The sequence below is a fragment of the Chinchilla lanigera genome, unplaced genomic scaffold, assembly GCF_000276665.1.
Source record: "Chinchilla lanigera isolate Chin_1 unplaced genomic scaffold, ChiLan1.0 scaffold00006, whole genome shotgun sequence".
In the NCBI taxonomy this organism is placed as follows: Eukaryota; Metazoa; Chordata; class Mammalia; order Rodentia; family Chinchillidae; genus Chinchilla; species Chinchilla lanigera.
Genome location: NW_004955407.1, coordinates 26,559,344 through 26,579,309, shown reverse-complemented (window position 1 = coordinate 26,579,309; position 19,966 = coordinate 26,559,344).

The window sequence follows — 19,966 nt, the reverse complement described above, 5'->3', positions numbered from 1 at the left end:
ACCTCAGCCTCCCAAGTACTGGGATTATGAACATGTGCCACCACACCCAGCTAATTTTTCAATAAATGTGCTCTAGAAATATAACAAATGATGGAGAGCTATTTTTTAAACAAATGATGGAACAACTGGATAATCGTGTAGAAAAAAACATAAGGTTCAATACTATATTTTACCATACAGAAAATTTTCTCAAAATGGATCGTAAATTTAAATATAAAAGCTATATTTATAAAAAGTTCAGAAAGAAATAGGAAAAAGTCAATCCTTTGAGAACTCAGTTGAGGAAGAACATTTTAAGGTATAAATAAATTTGTATAACCACATAATGGAATACAGTAAGTCCCTGACGTAGGAGGACTCCAATTGGGAACTTTCATGGATACTAACATACCCCACATTAGGAGAATTTGTAGACAGGAACAAATCACAGAAGTAGCTCTCACATCTACTTCAGCTGCATCACCACCAGAAGTGGGCCAAATGCCATCTTGCCCGCCATCTCCTGTTGCTGATGATCCTTCAGTTCCACCATCTCCCACCTGCTCCCATCTCCTGCCTGCTCCAGGTAGGAACTCTCCCTGTAGTTCAGTCCCTATCGGCCAGTTGTTGTACTGTACTGTACCATCATTTCAAGGTAACTGAAAAAGTAAAAATAGCTTGTTGACAGTATTTTTGTGCATGCTTGGTGTTTTTTATGCTTTACATTGCACATTTGTGTCAAGGTTTATAAGCTTCTCCCAGACAAGAACTCTTTTGTAAGTCAGGGACTTACTCTACTACTTAATAGAAAGAAATGAGCTTCCACGATAGCCACAGCGCAGCTTCCTAAAACATTTACCCTACACATCCACAGGTACATGTTTGATTGATGTTTCTGGTACAGGACACACAGTCTCAGTCTTGGCTTCAGCAATCAGAAGAATTCATCAGTCTCCAAATATGAAGCTTATAGAAAATAGAGACTGGGCTGGGTATATAGCTCAGTGGCACAGAGCTGCCCAGTAAAGGTGAGGTTCTGATGTTGATTTCCCATACCCAAAGAAACAGAGAAACAACAACAAAAAAAACCCAAAGAGAGTAGGGAATCAGTTTTAATGCCATCTATAGCCAGGCATAGGTGGCTTTTTCCATGCTGAGGTGGCTATGAAAGCAGCCAGGAGTCAAAACTGGAAGGACTAGCTAGGTGGATGCACAGCATTATCCTCTGTGCATGTCTGGTTGTTTCCTAGTTCTACTTGTTCCTCACAATTTCCTGAGCCTACATTTCAACCTTCCTGACAGTTCTGTGAGTTACTCAGTATCTATTCAATATTCTTTTGAATGCTCCCATCAATCTCCAGAACTCTGATCCAATGTCAACTTCTATTTATTTATTAGTAGGCTGCACCAGGTATTTCACTATAGAAAGATAAAGTTACCTAGGTTACTATGTCTTCCCATGCAGACATGTCCAATTCATGGCCCATAGACCACAGGTAACCATGGATAGCTAGTAATTCAACCTCACAGATTGCAAAGTTTTAAAATTACTATGCGATTTTTAAGGAGTATTTCCCTAACAAATTGCATATGTTGAGTTGGTGACCATGGAAGTCTGTACAGGGGAGGGCAAGGGTCAGTGCTAACACCACCTCCTGTGCCCACCACTCAGAGAGTCAAACCAAAACCAGTGGGTATCAGAAGTTACATGTACTTGTGCAAACCAGTGACTAAAAATGAGCAATTACTGATAATAAGGTGTCACCACAAAATATGGTGAATGTTAACTTTTTTTTCAAAAAATGTATTACTATAAAAGACATATTGCCATCAGTCCCCTTCAAAACATTCCCTCTCACTTCTAGAATACTTGTCCCTTCATTCTTGCCACTTTCTGAAGAAGTTCTAGAAGTCTTCTCTCATGGGTGTCTTTAGTTGTGCTGTCATGGCTGCCTTTGCCTGGATATGTACTAAATCGATTGAAAACATTAAAAATCATGGTCATTTTGACTTTGGAGAAGACCAAGATGGCCTTGACCAATGGCTTTTGGCATATTTTTAACAAAAATTTACAATTACTACAACTTCTACTTCTACATTTACTATAACTTCTACATTTTAAAACTTTTGAATGTTAGAACCCAAATAAATTCCATTTACAAAGCTAGTTAAGAAAATCTGGTTGCAAAAAAAAAAAATTAAAACTATTTGCTAACAGAGAGTTTATTAAGCAATAAATGTATGAGAGGAATGACAGATTAATTTACCCTGATTAAAAACAGATTTTTTTTCTCACCAGATTTTCTCCAGGTAAGTTGGAAAAATAGGAAAGTCTATCAAAAACCATTTGATAATAAAGTTGCTAATTTCAAATTACATGCTTTGGCCATGAATGAAAGTAATGATATGACTCAACTTGCTTTTTTAATTAGATGCATTGATAATGGGCATGTTACTGAAGAAAGAGTTTCTTTGGTGTCATTGAAAGACTCAAGTTCATGATTTGCATGAAGCACTGCAAATCATATTACAGAGATTTTTTTAAAACCTTTTTCAAAATATATGGTATAGTTACTGATGAAACCCTGGTGATTTAGAATTAAAGAAATTTTTTTAAAGGATTTTCTAAAATCTATAGAAGATGATGCAATTTTTACCAGTAACTCACATTTGATGAACTATGACTGCGTCCTACATCAAAAAATGTATACACAAAAGCTTTACAAATGGATGCCAGTCAGATGTGATGGCTCATGCCTGTAATCCCCAGACTCTGGGAGGGTGTTTTGGTTTATATCTAGATATTTCTCCAAAGCCTCATGAACTCATACCTGAGGCTTTGGGAAGTTGATTGATTATGGGGGCTTATCATTAGCTCTTGGGAAGTAGGGTCTGGTCATAAAAGGTAGGTTGTAGGTGAGTGGTTTGGAAGGGTTTATCTCCTTCCCACCTTCTCCCTCAGTGTGCCCTGCTTTCCAGCCACCTTGCACAACTGTCTTCTCTGTGATGCCCCTCTGCAATCCTGACTTAGAGCCAGATGACTATGGACTGAAACAACTACAAACTGTAGGCCAAAATAAACCTCTCCTCCTTTACATCATGAGTGTCTAGTGTTGTATCTCAGCTATGAGAAAAGTGACTAAGACAGAAGCTGAGGCAGGAGGACAGCCAGGTTAGATCTAGCCCGGGCAACTTAGCAAAAGCTTTTTAAAAATCAAAAATAAGAGAAAGGGCTGGAGATGTGGCTTAGTGTAAAAGTCCTTAATGAAAATACCCTGTATACAAACATTTTTTAAAAATGGAAAATAGATCAGGTCATGCAAGTGGTCATCAAAATTGTGAATTTCATAAGGCCCAAGGGGTTGAACTGTCATCAGTTCCAGTTCTTTAAAGTATGGATGCTGATTTTGGCGACGCCATTAACTTTTCTAAGTTATGATGACCAAGTTGGGTTAAAAAATGAAAAGATTATATGATTTGTGAATGAATTATTACCATGTAAGTAAAGGGAAACTTTGTGGCAGAACTTATGAAATGGCTCACAGATTTGGCATATTTCGAGGATTTGGTTACTCTTAAATTAGGCATGCATCTTCAATATAAAAATCCACTGGTATGTGAATTGTTTCACAACATAACAGCATAGAAAATTAAACAGATGATGCAAGCTCAAAGTATTGCAAAGAATTTTATGCATTTTGGTACACTGAACAGTAGAAAATTAGCCCTTGATTACTGCTTTGATACAGGAATTTGAGAATACATTTCAAGATTTCAAAAAATATCAACTTTGGGGGTATGTTTACAACTCTTTTTTTAGTTGATGTAAATATACTCTTTGTGGATTTTCAAATGTAATGTAGAGTTACCTTTATTTAACTCAAAGAAAAATTTGGTCATGTCTCTTTTCTAGACTTTTATAAGACCTAACTTCTCAGGAAAACTACCTCTTGCTTCACATTCATGTGCTACTCATGTCATCACTTTTTGGCAACATATGTGTTTGTGAGCAACTATTTTCAAAGATGCATCACATAAAGAGTATAATCGGATAAAAAAAAATTCTGAAGAGCACTTTGTGAATTCACTAAGAATTGCAACCACTTCCATGGACCCAGACACTGATATATTAGTTTCACAAAAACAAGGTCAAATATCCCACTAGTTTTACATTTATATTGCCTTCTTGGTTTTGGTGGTACAAAGCATTAGACCCAGCACTTTCACACTGACCTGTATCCCTGGTCCTTTCTAAAAATTTCATTTTAATGTTATGATAAAATATTTTTAAATAAAGGATATTTTGTTATTTCTAAATAGTAATTATAGTATGCATTTTATATACAGTTCAAGACATTCCTCTTCACTCGGTGTGGCCCAGGTAAACCAAAAGCTTGGACACTCATGCTATACAATACTATATCCAGTACCTAGAATGATATAAAATGTCATCAGCTGTGCCTCTTCATCAAACCTGGCACTCTTCTGGGTCCCAACAGTCAGGGTGTGAAATTGAGATGATATTACTTAGGCAGGAGAAATCTGAAGAAATCTGTGGAAAATGATTTAGATCAGGCTGCACAAATGCATCTAGGATATGTCGTAAAGAAAAAGTAGAGGTTTAAGGAAGTTCAGAAATTCAGAGAAGCCAACATATGCATTGGACTGAAGTAAACATATTTAAAAGATATTGAAAACAATAAAAGTGATCATGAAGCCATTTTCCATCAAAAGTATAAGGACAGCATGTTTTTTTTCTTTTAGAAATTAGTGTTTTATTTTCCATCAGCCTCATTTCCATTTTGCTGAAGTGTGTACAGAACAGCTCAAGACCACTTGGTGGTGGTTCCCATCAACGCAGTAGCTTGTGTAGCAGGGGCTGCAGACCCGTCTTCAGTGACTCTAGCATGCTTGTTCTGAAGAAATAGAGAGGGGAACAAGGAGGATACTAGGAAGCATTAGGAGACCTCGGCTATTTGAAAACAATGGATTTGTTCTCAGGAAAAGAAAATACTCTCTGAGGGACTTGAAATTACATGAAAGAATCAGAGTCATTTCTTCTGAAACAGGTTTTTAAATCAGATACTTGTCATCACCAGAGAGGAATAAAATGAAAGATTAAACAGGCAAATAGAGAAGGCATCCTTGAGCCACTAACTGGCATAGACCTGATCTGTCAAACAGAAACATAATGTCAGGCACATCTGTAACTTCAACTTTTATGGTAGTCGCATTAGCAACAGTTATAGTGTAACAGCTGAAAATAGTAATACTAATGTACATTGTTTAATCAGCTATATGCAGAATATTAACATTTTAACATGTGGTCAGTATAAGAGTGTCAATAAGATATTTTATGCTTAGGTTTTTTAAAATTCAAATAAATTAAAATTCTTAGCAGTTAAAAATTTAGATTTTCAGTGTCAGTAGCTACATTTCTGGTTTTCCATAGTGCCTATCAGCAATTATATTGGACTGTGCAGTGCTAGAACCAGAAAACGTTGACTTTCTGAAAAAAGATTCTGAATTTTATAGCTACCTGTGTCTAGAGCTTATAATCAATGAAATTCTTACTCTCCTTTCAGAGGGGCAAACTTTTTACAAGTTTACTTGTTAAAAGTTTCCTAATGGTGGATCATCTCTAAGCCTACTGCACAATCCAAATCAATCAGTACTTACTGAAAAGCACTGGGAGCTAAACTGCTCCTGTTTGGGATTTTGGCTGGAATCTTACCCTTGGAGTGACCCGTCACTTCAACTTGACCTTGCCATTCAATTGCCACATATGCTGCTACAGGCTAATGGTGTTTTTTGTGGTGTGAGAAGAATTTAGAGTCTTGATGTAAACTTCTTAGATTGCAAATAATCCCACTGATATTATCTGACCCAAATCAAGACATAGAAACACAGAAAACATAAATTCTAACAATATAGAAATACTTTAAAATATTCTTATTATTAAAATTGAAATATTTATTGTAATCTTTCCTCCCTCTTCCGATTCCTGAAAAAAAAAAGGTAGTAATGCAAAGTCAACTTATTTTAAACTGGAATAAAGCTGGATAAACCATTTTGTAGTTACTAAGGTCATCTACTTTCCAGGAAAAGATATTAAGAAATATCATTTAAAAAGCAGTACAGTTTTATAGCCTTCTCTTACCAAATAAAATGTTTAAACTTAGTGGATCACTCAAAGTGGCTTCAGGTCCAGTAACAAATTTCATTTCAGATCACTCCCCAAATAATCCCCCAAACATAGCCACAAATGTTATTGCTAATGGTCATCTGAATTAATTTAGTTCAAGGACTTGTCCTAGGTTATCCTGTGCATATTCCACCACTTTGAATACATGATAGACTGAGAAAGGTAGTGATGACTTAGGAAAAGCTAAAATAAATCATCATAAAAATTTGACCAAGAAGAATTACCAAGTACATGAAAAACAACATGTTATTTCATTTTTCATCTGAGAAGTTGTTTTGTTCTCTTGTTGTTGTTGTTTTACAAAAAAATTCAACTTCAGCCACAGAAGGGACAGGTAGATGGAAGGGACAGGCAGATGGAAGGGACAGGTGGCCAGAAGGGAGACAGGGCTGCTAGATTCTGAGACAAAGGGTTTATATACTGCTCTAGACAAAGATATGGATGTGGACTTTGTCAAAGACTATCAATACGTCAAACGTCAATTAAGAAACAGTTGAAGGGGCTGGGGATTTAGCTCAGCAGAAAAAGCGCCTGCCTGGAAAGTGCAAGGTCATGAGTTCGGTTCCTGGTACCGGAGAAAAACCAAAACCAAAAAAAAAAAAAAAGAAAAGAAACAGTTGAAGCATCAGTAGCTGGCACCAGATGCTTAACTGACTGTGTTTGGGAGTTTACCAGATAGGGTTTGGAATGCCAGCCAGGATCACTGGGTGGGCAAGATCCAAACCCAGAAGACCCTAAAGTTTTATCCCTTAAATACACTGATACAATTATTTACAGGGTTCACTTTTAGGTTGATAAGAAGTTAGTTTTGATTGACCATTGATAGGACAATATCTAAACACTCTACTCTTTAATCACATCATCCTTCTCACATTGAAAGAAGGGCTTTATAAGATAAAAATTTATCTTGTATTATACTCAGTCTCCATCTATATAATGAGATCATCTTCATCCCCCCAAACAGAAGATGCTATACCAAAGAGAAGAAAATATTCTAACCCTATCACTGTATGTGATACAGGTTAAGATAGCTACATTTTGATAATCAACTGAGTTTCCTTTTAGGATGTCTCAGTAGAATGAAGACTGTCAAATTGTATTGGAACAGTCAGTTTTTTGTTAGTAATTCTGTCTTGGTTACTTTTCTCTTGTTGCTGAGACAAAATACCCAATGCCCAAAATGAAAGAAGGAAAGGTTTACCTACCTTACAGTTTGTGGAGGTTTCAGTCCATACTTGGCTGGCTCCAAGGCAGAGTGGCACATGGAAGAGGGCAACAGTTCATGGTGGTGGAACAGCAAAGCAACAAGAGCAAAAGGGAGGAGTGGTGGCAAGCAGCCTCTTTCTCTCACTTATATTGTAAGCAGGCTACCCCCACCCAGGGGATGTGTAGCACTCACATAATCTCCATGCCTTCCTCTTGCACAGGCTCAGGATGAATACAAAGCAAGCACCCTGGATCCCTGCTGAATCACATAGTTAATCTTCTAAACTTCTCAAATTGACACAATGAACAACATCCCAGAAGGGTAAGGGCATGTACTTTTCACCCCAAGATGCAGAACGGCTGAGTCACTTAGTCAAACTTCTAGACTCCCCAAGTTTACACAATGTATCAACCATAACATGGTTGAATTATGTAAAATAGAGTAATGCACACATGTTTCCATATACACCTATACACATGTACTTATAGGTACACACACACACACACATATGCATGTACACACTTGCATGCAGGTGTATACAACCCTCACCAGAAACATCAAATGAAAAAAAAAAACTGATAAATAAAATTTAGATATTCTTCTGCATCCACTCATCTATGTAGATCCAGCTCTGCAAAGTCCACTTATTTGTAATTTATGCGTGACAGCTAATTCTATAGTTGAGAGCTGGGATTCAAACCAGGCAGTTGGGGTCACATCCTCAATTACATCTTTGAAAACAGTAGTAACACAGAAATTCATTTCCAGAAAGAATTTAAGAGTTATCTACTCCACCTCAAAAGCCTATGTTTGATATTATTCCTGCCAGTATATTAGTTCCCGTAGCAGTAAGGACAGGAAAACATTTTGGAAGCAGAAGCAATACATCAGGTCTTTTTCTGTGTAACAAATTAAAAGTGTTTAGTTACTTCTTAAACAATTCTGTCATGTGATTTGCAATTTGAGGAATTATCCCTTTGTGTCTGCTCTTCCATAATCATTGTTTCTATGGGGAGGAACAAAAATTCACATTCAAAAGAAGTAAAAGAACAAGTATAAATAGAAGAAGCATAATTCATTATTTCCTATGAGAGCTCTCTGTCTTGAAGGAGGAGAAGAAAAAATGAGAAGTTTTAAGGCAAGCTATAACCCTCAATTGTATCAGTGTGATAATTCTGTCTATAACTTATCAGTATTTATAATAACAGAACCAGAGTGCTCACAGAGAATGCTAACAATATTTCCTAGATGCACTTTTCACCCTCCGTGTCTAACGTTACATCTGTTTTACCACATGAAACAATGTGGACATTCTCAGTGCTGAGCTCTTCTGTCTAGAAAAAAAAGACAGAGAAGCAAATTGCTAACTAAGAAAAAAATTATTAGAAATGAAAGAAAACAAAATTGTACTTTCAAATATAGACCAACTAAATCTTTCCATCCTTTTCAGAATCATTCATAATAGCTGTTCCTTCAGTTACTTTCTCCAGAGGGATGCAATAGGGAGACTTCATAATTATCTTTAAGGAAAACCTCAGGCAGAACTGTAGTCCTATCTCCCACATTTGCATAAACATCCTTCACAGTGATTTAACTACAGCACCAAAAGCGTCTGGCATAGTGAACGCTTGGCACAGGTAGCTCCTGGCACTGGAATGAGATTAGATGGGAAAAATATCAGCATCTACCAAGGCCAGTGGAAGTAAATTTAAACTGTCCTACCACCAAGTAAACAACCACGGCCACTTCTTAAAAACTACCACCAGGATGACTGATCCTGGTTCCACAGCCCTGAAGTGGCTTCTTGAGTATCTTAGTCCTGTAATTAGTGGCGGGTGTTCCCTCCGGATGCTCAAGAGGGAGTGCTTTGGTTTGAGTGTTGTTCTGAAGCTTATCCAAACACCGCTGGATTTTTCTTCTGTGTGTGTTCCTCCTGTCCTCACATATTTTCATTCCTACTCCACCCCTCACCTATCCAATGTTACCCCACAGAATCTAAAGAGTATTTCCTTCTAAGTCTAAAAATTTCTATTGTGTTTCATTAGTTCAATGCTTGTATCCTGTTGTTTTTTAAATGCCCACTTTACTTTCTGGAAGATAAATAATAGACACTTTGTTTGCCCAAGAGAGTAACTCAATTGAAAAAGATCCAACTTCCTTGTAGCCAGAAAATAAAGTCTTAATGCCTATACTTCATAAAACTTCCATTTTTAAGAGTATCTGCAGAGCAAAGCTTTGGGTTTGATTCCCAGCCCCACTTAAAGAGGGGTGCTTTACAAACAAAAACAAAGAGAACCATCCTGAAGTGAACATTTGTAATTATTTGTCTAGCTAGCATCCTTTTTCTCTCCCTAAGTGTACCATGCTGTCCAAATGCTTGAGGAATTATCCCCTACCCTTCCAACAAGACTATAATTAAGCACCCAACCCTCTCTAGTTAAGCAATGGAGATGTTACTCCAGATGGGCACTAATTTAGAGCTCTCTGGAATTTAAATCTTGAGGAGAAGGACAAGGAGACTGTTGTGGGAAGTAGCTGTGGCTTTTAGATTTCCCTAGTGGCTTCCTGACTCGATTCTTCATGTTATCAGATGCCTTCTGTGGTTCTTGCTTGGTTCTCTCCATCTGTTCTTCCTTCCTTTTTCTCCAAACTACATGTCTAGTCTGAGAATTCCTATTAATTCCCTATTATGGTTTGAGTCTGGATGTCCCCCTGCAGTCACAGGGTGGGCTTCTAGGGTTTATCATTGATTCATGACCCAATGTTGGAATTATGGATACGAGTGCTATACCCCTCTTGGGGAGGGTAGTTTGCATACAATGTAAGGGAGGGAAGGAGGCTGCTTGCCATTTCTGCTCCTCCTTTTTGCTTTTGTTGCTTTGCCGTCCGCTGCCATGTACTATATTGCCCCCTTCCATGTGCCACTCTGCCTTGGAGCCAGCCAAATGTGAACTGAAACCTCCACAAGATGTGAGCTAAATAAATCTTTCCTTTCTTAATTCTGGACATCAGGTATTTTGTCTCAGCAATGAAAGGAAAGTAACCAAGACATTCCCCTCAATCCTCTGCTTGCTTGTGCCTGTCACAGTTTCTTTCATGCACAATCAAAGAATACAAACAGATTCAGGTAAGACCTATCATTCTTAACCAGATAAAAGCACATGTCAGATTTATCAAAACATAATTAATTAAATAAACACATTCTTTGTGCTTGGTATTATTTAGGGGGCTGGAAGAAATTGGAAAGAGGGGGGTCTTCAAATTACCATAGTGTTTACCATATAGACTTCACATGTACAATTACAACTCCCTAGCATAAAAAGGAAGCAGAAAAAATGCATTCAATGTCCTACCATTGACTTTTCTTTTCACCCAAGTTTTCCATGTCTGAACCTGTAATTCTACCTTGACTGCTCCTTCTTCACCCCACACATCTAATCAGTCATAACTCATGCACTGAGAAAATATTTATTAGTAAAAGGTGTAGATTGTGCTGTTTTACCTATCTCTTTCTTCTTTCCACCCCCAAATCTACTGCTTTAATTCAGTCCCTCATGACACATTTCTCACCTGACTCAGTGCAGGCACATACTAAATGGCCTCTCTGCCTGGCTTTGCTCCTTACAAGCCATTTTTCTCTAAAAAGACAGACTTAATCTTCTAAGATGCAAATCATCATGATTTTGGTACTTTCCCCTCAGGCTTGCTGCTATCTCAAGTTGAGGTCCAAATGCTTGCAGATGGAATCCATGGACATTTGAGGCACTTGAAAAGTCTCCTGGAACAAAGTAAACTGTAACTAAACAAACAAATGAAGAAGCACAGTTTATGATGATTTGGCTTGCCTATCTCTCCAGCTTCATCTCTCAGCACTCTGCAACAAGCACACTGAAATACTTATAAATCCTCTAATCTCCCTGCCCAGGGTGGGCTGTTCACTGCCAGGAATACCCTTCCTGCTCCCTGGTCTCATTCCATCTGACAAAGTCTTACTCTTTTACACTTTATAGAGGCTCAGGACTGTAAAATTTCCAACTTTGAATTTCAAAAGCACAGTGCAACACAGCAAACAAAACTTTTAGATTTATGTAAAATTTCTAGTGATTCAATCTTTTATAAAAACATGGGAAAACCATGCAAGTTCAAAAAGTTCTGGATTTTGTGGTATAATTCTTAATACACTGATGAGTGTTCTAGTCCAATGGAAATAGTTTTACAAAAAAGTAAGGATAAACTATGCCAGTCCATTGAAACCCAAGAAGAAACATGTAACATTCTTTGATATGAATTCATTAGAAATTGAATTCTGAGACAGGAGTGGTAGTGCATGCCTGTAATCCCAGCAGGAGGATCATTGTGAGTTCGAGACCAGCCTGGGCTACAAAGTTAGCTCAGGGCCCATCTGAACTGCATAGTGAGACCCCATCTCAAAAAAAAAAAAAATTAAATTGAATTCTGTAATGACTTCTGAACATATGAATTCAAACAAAATAGTAGTAAGTCGTGTTAGAAATAAGTAAATCATTAGACTATTAAAGCTAATATTCTAGGATAAAATCAAATGGAATAAAATTGGGAAACAAATACGTTTTTATAGAAAAGTACATGATAAAGAGTCTAGTGTGTTATCCTTGAAAGAAACTTGATAGGTATCTTGGTTACTTTTCTCTCATTGCTGAGACAAAATACTGAATGCCAGAATTAAGGAAGCAAAGGTTTATTTAGCTTACAATTTGTGGAGGTTTCAGTCTATAATCAGCGGGCTCCAAGGTAGGGTGACAGGGCACAGGGGCAACACTTCAAGGTGGCAGAAGACAGCAAAAACAGCAAGAGCAAAAAAAGATCAGGGGACAAACCTCTTTCCCTCCCTTACATTGTAAACAGGCTACTCCCACCCAAGGGCCCTGTAGCACTCACATAATCTCCACACCCTCCTCCAGCACAGGCTCACCATGTATACAAAGTAAGCACCCTGCTCCCTGCTCAATCACTTAGTTAACCTTCTAAACTTCTCAAGTTGACACAGTGAACAACATCCTAGAGCACTAAGGTTATGTCTTCTATACTTCAGGATGTAGAAGTACTGAGTCATTAGTTAAGCTTCTAGACTCTTCAAGTTGACGCAATGCATCAATCATTACAATAACATTATTTAAGAACTTGTCTTCTTTCTTTTACCATGAACAGGTCTCAATTTCCAGGCCTTTAGCAGCTTTTCTCTGTAGTCTCCTGTAGCAAGGTAATTCTCACATCCCACAATTAAATCTTACCATGTGTACATCTCTACTTAACATAAATCCCAAATATGTTATGCCTGTCTTAACTCCCAGATTTCAATTCTTTACATACAACTGTTCGGTGAGCTCTCATTTACAAAAGAATAGGATGGATAAGTTAATTTCCTTGACCCTAATTAGCTCCCTTTTTCACAGTTCTAACAGGGACACTACCATTTTTCCAATACTAAGTCACCTTCAAATTTTTTAACCCCTTATATTCTCTCCCTCTTTCTGTCTCTCTCTGTCTCTATTTCTGTTTCATTGAATCAACTAGTAAGTTAATTACTGTAACTAGGAAGTGTCCAACAAATGCCAACCTTTTCTGTTATTAGCTAATTGGGTGATTAATTTCTGTTATTAGCTAATGTCTCATGTAGATTTTTATGAAGGCTAACGATGCATAGCCTTCTAGGCCTACCGCCTACTGTTTTCATAGAGCTTCTTCCATTCCCCATCTTCCATAAAGATATTTTCATTCTGATTTCTTCCTCTGCATTCTTCATACCATAAAAATTTATCCTGTATAACTACAATTTAAACCCTTGGTCTCTCCAAGCTACTTTGTAGCAGTGACATGTCTTTTCCCAGAATGGTGCTCAGAGTCCCCTACCTGATATGCTTTCATGACTTTCCTACATCCTAGCTGTCTTCTTAAAAGCTTGCTCTATTCTCATTTTTTTCAATATTTGCACCATTCTACCATTAAATTCTTTTCTCTAATCTAACAGTGCTTCCAGTGACACATGGAAACTAACTTGGGCTCTTTTGACCTGAAGAACTTCTGAATAACCATTAGTCAGCATGGGCTAATCTTTGTTTCACTTACAAACAATCCCTGAGTTTCGGTGATTTAACAAAAGTTTCTTACTTTCACCACGGATCCCACATGGGTCATCAGGTCGCTCTAGTGCCTCATTACTTAGAGATCCCAGCAAACAAGTTGTGGTTGCTGCCTATTTGGTGCTGCATTATCTTCAGTGGCTGTAGCCAGGGAAGACAGAAATAAGGGAATTTTCACTGCCTCTCATGAGAAGTAACACAGTTCATTCCAGCTTGCACTGTCTTACCTAACTACAAGTAGGCTACAAAATATAAGGGAGCAAACAGACTGTTCAATGGGAAGTACTGTCTCCATCACAATAAATTTGTCTTAATCATTTTAGCTTATCTTATATAGAAGGATAAGTTCTCAACTATGGCATGGTAGTGCTTCATAGATCATTATGTGTAGGGAAAATAACTGAGGTCTGTGATTGCCTCTCCCAACACACTACATTATGACTCCTGCTGTCAGACCAGATGGAAAGCAGCCTGAATAGGAGCATGGATAGGAGGATGATCTCAGGCTTATAAAGCCAAAAGCTCAAGCATGTTAAGAGCTTCTTATTAATGCAGAGGAGTCTGGTACTTACCCTTATTGAGCTAAGGTGATCAAAGGAGATTCTCTAGCAAATAGCAGATGTGATAAAGGCAAATCATCTGAGGCCTCCAGAAGAATATTGAAAGGTGGCAGCTAGGAATTGTTGTGTTACCTTAGTTCTTAGGCTGCTATTTTTAAAAACATATCATGGACTGCATAAAGTATAAACAACAGAAAATTTTTCCCCAGTTCTGTAGGCTGGGAAGTCTAAAATCAAGGTCAGGCAGATTAAGTGTCTGGTGAGAACCTGTCTTCTCTTAGATAGACATTTTTATGCTGTAACATTATATGGTAGAAAGGGCTACCTACCTCTCAGAGATGTGCTTTATACAGGGACTAATTCCATTAAGAAGCACCAAGCACTCATAAACTAATCGGCTCTTAAAAGCCCCACCTTCTGCCACTATTTTGCTATAATGAAATTCCTGAGACTATGAAAATTATGGACAATAGAAGTTTTTTTGGTGCACAGTTCTGAAGGCCAGGAAATCCAATAGAATGGTGCCTATGTATGAGAAGGGCTCCATGCTATGTCATACCATAACAGAAGGCATCACATAGTGAGATAGCATTTGAAAGATAGAGAGGGGCAATAGGAGTGTGAACTTATAAGAAACCCACTATCAAGGTAACTAGTCCACTCCTATGATTAGGACTGATCCATTCATAAGGAAGAGAGCTCGTGATCTTTCACTTAATATATGTTAATATATTCACTTAATATATGTTACAATGGCAAAAATATTTTCAACATGAATTTTTCAAAGGAAACTCAAACCATAGCAGTAACACATTGTTTTATGTTATTTATTTAAATATACATGTTAATAGGCTCTACTGACAAGACTTTTTGCTACTAGTACTTTGCTATAACTTCTACTTTAGTCTTACTACTCAGCCATACTAACATACTTTTTACCAGTTACGTATTAGAATGTGCAGCTACTCCTCAACTTTTCACAGAGAATCTTATCTATTTGAAATTGAATATTTCAATACCAATACATATGCATTTTATTCTTAGTCTATTCATACTTGTACCATGACTTGTTTTTTTACACACAAGCACAGAAACGAAAAGGACAAAAAAGTCTGCTTTAACGTAACATTTTCTATTATCATTTTCTATACCCTAGGCACAAATAGAGTGAATTTGGATTTAGATAAGACATCTTTTCAATTCAAATTTACAGTAAAAACATGACTCCAAAGGAAATCAAGTCAGCCTATAAATGCAAGCTAATGTATATGTATTCAATTAAATATACATAGCTAATACAAATCAACTTCAAATTCCACTGGATTGAAGAGAGAAGCCTTTCTTCAGCCCATTTACTACTTAATATTTACAAGTTGCTCAAATGACAACTTAAGAATTTAAACATAACTATGGACCAACAGTGATTTACAATCTCTCTTTTCTTCTTAAACCACATTTACTTAAAGTTCTCATCAGGACTTTGTGTTTTTTAGTGCCACCTTTTGGGTGGTCTTATTATTACATAACATCAACATTTTACAACTGGAACATGTGTGCTTTAGTTGGACTCTAGAATTAAGTCTATGTCTTCAGTTTTTCACATTAACTACCACTCACTGAACAAGGATTGTTGTAATTTATATTAGATGTCTCCCCAAACCCTTGTGTGTCATGTGCTTTTGGAAGGTGATTGGATCATGTGGTGTGATACTCACTGGTGAATCAGTCCACTGATGAACTTATACCTAAATGTGATGTTGGGAGTTGAAATCTGGTTTCTAAGTTGGTGGGTTGCTAGGGAGGTGTGCTGGAAGATTCTGTGTCTCTCCCTCCCCCTTGGATTGCTCTCTGCTTCCTATTGTGATACCAAGAGCTGTTTCTTCTCTGTCATGCCCTCTGCCATGCCGCCCTGCCTTGGAGCCAGCAGGCTTTACAAACCTCTACAAAGTTTAAGTCAAAATAAACCATTCTTCCTTTAACTTGTGGGTGCGGGCATTGCATCTCAGAGGCAGTGGCTCAGTCCACTTATGTTCTGTAATGACAAAGAAGCTGTGAAATTTCCTTATTAGAGTTTTGTGAATCACAAGATTCAACTTGCATCAAACCCTTCCCTTATAACCTTGTATGAGTGAAAATTATGTTTTCTCTTTCTTTTTTCATTAATGTAGAAATCAGTGAACAACTGTCACTTTTTAGTGGACCTATGTTTTGGAAAGCCAGATAGGACTAAGCAGCTCTTCTGATGCCTCAGCATTGACAAAAATTGGAGTAAAAATGAAATTTGAGTGGCAATTCTAACTTCATGAACTGCATTTACTGGTGACAAAGAAAACACTGCCTCTTGCACATGGCCTCTGCTAATCAAATCTTAAAGTGGATGAATTCCATTGATATGAAATAACCAGATTTAGATTTCATAAAATTAACAGAACACTCCATACATTGACTTCAGCATTTTCAAAACCAACAACAAGGATTTGAGTTTGATGCACAACAAAGGTTTTTTATTTTTGCTTTAATTTAGAAGTGAAGAATATCATTGATCAGGATCCAGTCTGTGCCATGAATTCGTATAAATAACTTTTTAAAGAATCTATTTGCATTTTATTCATTCACTTATCTCAGTTCTCAAAATCTTATTCCTATAATGATGCCATGGAGAAATAAGACACCTAAAAAATACTAATTGGCATGGAAAGTTAATCCCTTTAAACAAGATTTTGTAGCGTTTTTGTGGCTGTTTTTATAAAACCATAATTCTACTCCAAAATTTAATGTTCCTCATACAAGTATTTTTACATTTCATTTCTGAAAAAAGTTTAGTCGGATTTGTATCTTTAAAACTATTGTGATCATAAAAATGAAATTACCCTAAATGCCTGCACTTCCAAGCAAATCAAAATCAGTGTCACATTGTGATCATTAGATTAGCTCAGGTATTTTCTCTCCTCTACTATTCTGAAGCACATATACAATGTTATTACTGATTATGGTCATCCTACTCTGCAACAGAAATCAAGACCTTAAGCTTCTTAACTTTGCACCTATGGATCAAGCTCTTTCCGGTGCTCCCATCCTCTCTGGCTTGTAGTAAGCACTTTCCTATACTCTTGTTTCAATGAGATTATACCTTTTAGACTATCAAGAAACCATTACTTGCAGTAGTGGAGCAGAAGAACAGCTTATGTAATGCAGTCACTTCTCTCCTTGGTTCACAAAATGCTAAAAATCAATGAATTTTTTTTTTTTTTTTTTTTTACCAATAAATAGAATCCTCAGCAATGGTTAAACATCCACATGGACCTTCTCCATAGGGTATTTGAGAATCGCAGTGTATCCAGCTGTTCCCCTTCCACAAATTGGGAAACACTGCTGCAGAAATTGATTGACTTTCCCCCAAATTCATTTAAGTCTGACTTACTCATTAAGCTCCATGAAATCAAACTAAAACTGTATGCTGCTCTTATATTTTATATATTTATACATTAAAATTCTGCTGAATGTTGATGGTCTCTACTGCTTTTTTTGGTGCCCAGTAGAAAAGCACACATAATAGATCTTGATACTTAGGGAGCTCTGTATTAAAACTGCAACTGGAAAAGAAATATTTTCCATCAAAAGAAAAATTATATACTTTATAAAAAACTGTATGCTGTTCATTGCTCAAGTAAGATTTATTTGTAATTGGGCATGGTAGTGCCTGCCTATAATCCCAGCATTCTGGGAAGTTGAGGCAGGAGGATACCAAGCTCAAGATTAACTTGGTCAACTTAGTACATAGTGATAACTTTTCTCAAAAAAAAGAGTTATGTATGCTAAATTACTGTAATTACAAAGTAATGTTCAATACCACTCAATTTTCAGGAAGCAGTTTTAAAGCAGTAGTTCAAACCTAAAAGTGCATAATTATTATCTTATATACTACCTTATATATATATTATCTTATAACAGAAAAAATTGATAATAATTAACATTTTCTATAATTTTAAATAATTTACCTGGAAATTAAATTTCTACATTTTATCCAGTTTATATTTTTAAATAGAAGAATGTTGTGAAAATTTAGGATACACCTTAGTTATATGGAATAAGAATTGTACTTAATAATAACATTATTTAATTCTTTTTTATTTTGAATAGTTCTAGTTGCAAAGGTAATAGAGGTTATATGTACACTTCACTGATATTCCTCTAACATTAACATTATATAGGACTATGGCTTAACTGTCAAAATGAATGAATTAACATTGGTATAGACTAATTCAGATTTTTCCAGTTTTCCCACTTTGCATTTATCTGTTTCAGAAACTGATCCAGTATACACTGAATTACATTTTTTTTTGTAAGCAATGTGTACCTTTTTGGATAAGCAAAAAAACTAAATAATATAATAAATATTACTTGAATTATACTTAAATATGTGATGTAAGTAAAAAGCTAATATGCTTCTTTATCACAAGCATATATGAATCTAAAAGAAGAGAAATTTTAGTATCTGATGTGATAGTAAATTCTAGCAAAATTATTATTTTCATTTTGCTCTCAGTGTGTATTGATTTAAATTTAATTTATTGTATAAGAACACAATTACATGAAAATATTCAAATTATCTCATACATACTCTGAAAAAGTAAAACTCACATTTCCCTCTCTTTTATAGTGCTCTACGTACTATTTATAGAAAGATGTTTCAATAGCTACAACCTATTAGTTAAATAGATTAAAAAGATTATCTGGGGCCCCTGACCTTGCAGGCGCCCTGGAGGAGGGCCCCCAGCACCCAGGAAGCCACACAGTGGGGAGCGCCAGCCTTCGGGCAGACCCCTGGCCTCACAAGCACCCAGGAGGAGAGCCCTTGGTGCCTGGGAAGCTGTGCGGCAGCACACACTGGCGCACACTGGCCCCCAGGCCGGCCACCGCACTCAATTGAGAACTATCGTGGCAGAGAAGCAATGACACAATTGGCCCACCACTCACCGGCTGCAGAGGCCTGCCTGTGGACATGCATGAATCATTCTGACATGGAGAAACCCTTGGGAATATATGCCATAGAATGGGTTGCTCTTGTCCCTGCCCTTGAGAACCAGAAAGGTTCAGAGTCAGTGGAGGAGCCACTGCTGAACAAGGACTCAGAGAACATGAGAATACAGACCAAGTCCAAAGAGTCAGAGGTCTAGTGGACCGGTGTCACGAGAGCCATTCAGAAGCTGTAAACCAGGAGGACCTGTGCTATACCTGGAGAGACCCCCTGGAAGCCACTCTTGCCGACAGTACAGGCTGCAGTGGAGGAGCACGTGGAGCTCTGGAGAGGTCTGCACCTAGATTCCTGCTGCCTGTGCTGATGGTTGGGGAGAGGACAATAACTGGTTGTGGGGTCCCAATGTGATGGGAGGCTGGAGAGAAAAAGCTACAAAAAATGGCTTTCACCCCAGATGGCTCACTTGAGATGTTAGTAAGAATTGCCTCCTCAGTATTCTATAGCTGTGACGAGGAGGAGGCCAAGGAGAGAAAACAAAGAGACCAAGAAAAAGCAGCTGCTTTTGCTACACTAAGAGAAACAGACTCTAAGTCTGATTCTCAGGGCCCCAAGAAGAACTTGATGACTGCGTTCATCTGCTACCACTGTTAAAAGCAAGGCCACCTCAAAGGGAACTGCCCTAAAAAGTCCCCTGGGCCATGCCCTGAATAAAAAGGTGACCACTGGAGATTGGCCTGCCCTCTGAAGCAGAGGCTCCAGAGCTTAGACACATCCTACCAGGTAGTCCATCAGGAATGAGGGGGCCTGGGGCATACTCTGCCTTCTCCCTCTGGCCAGACTGTCATCTCCATGGAGGAGCCCCGGGTAATCATGACTATGGAGGAACAAGAAAACAGCCTGTTGCTAGACACAGGTGCA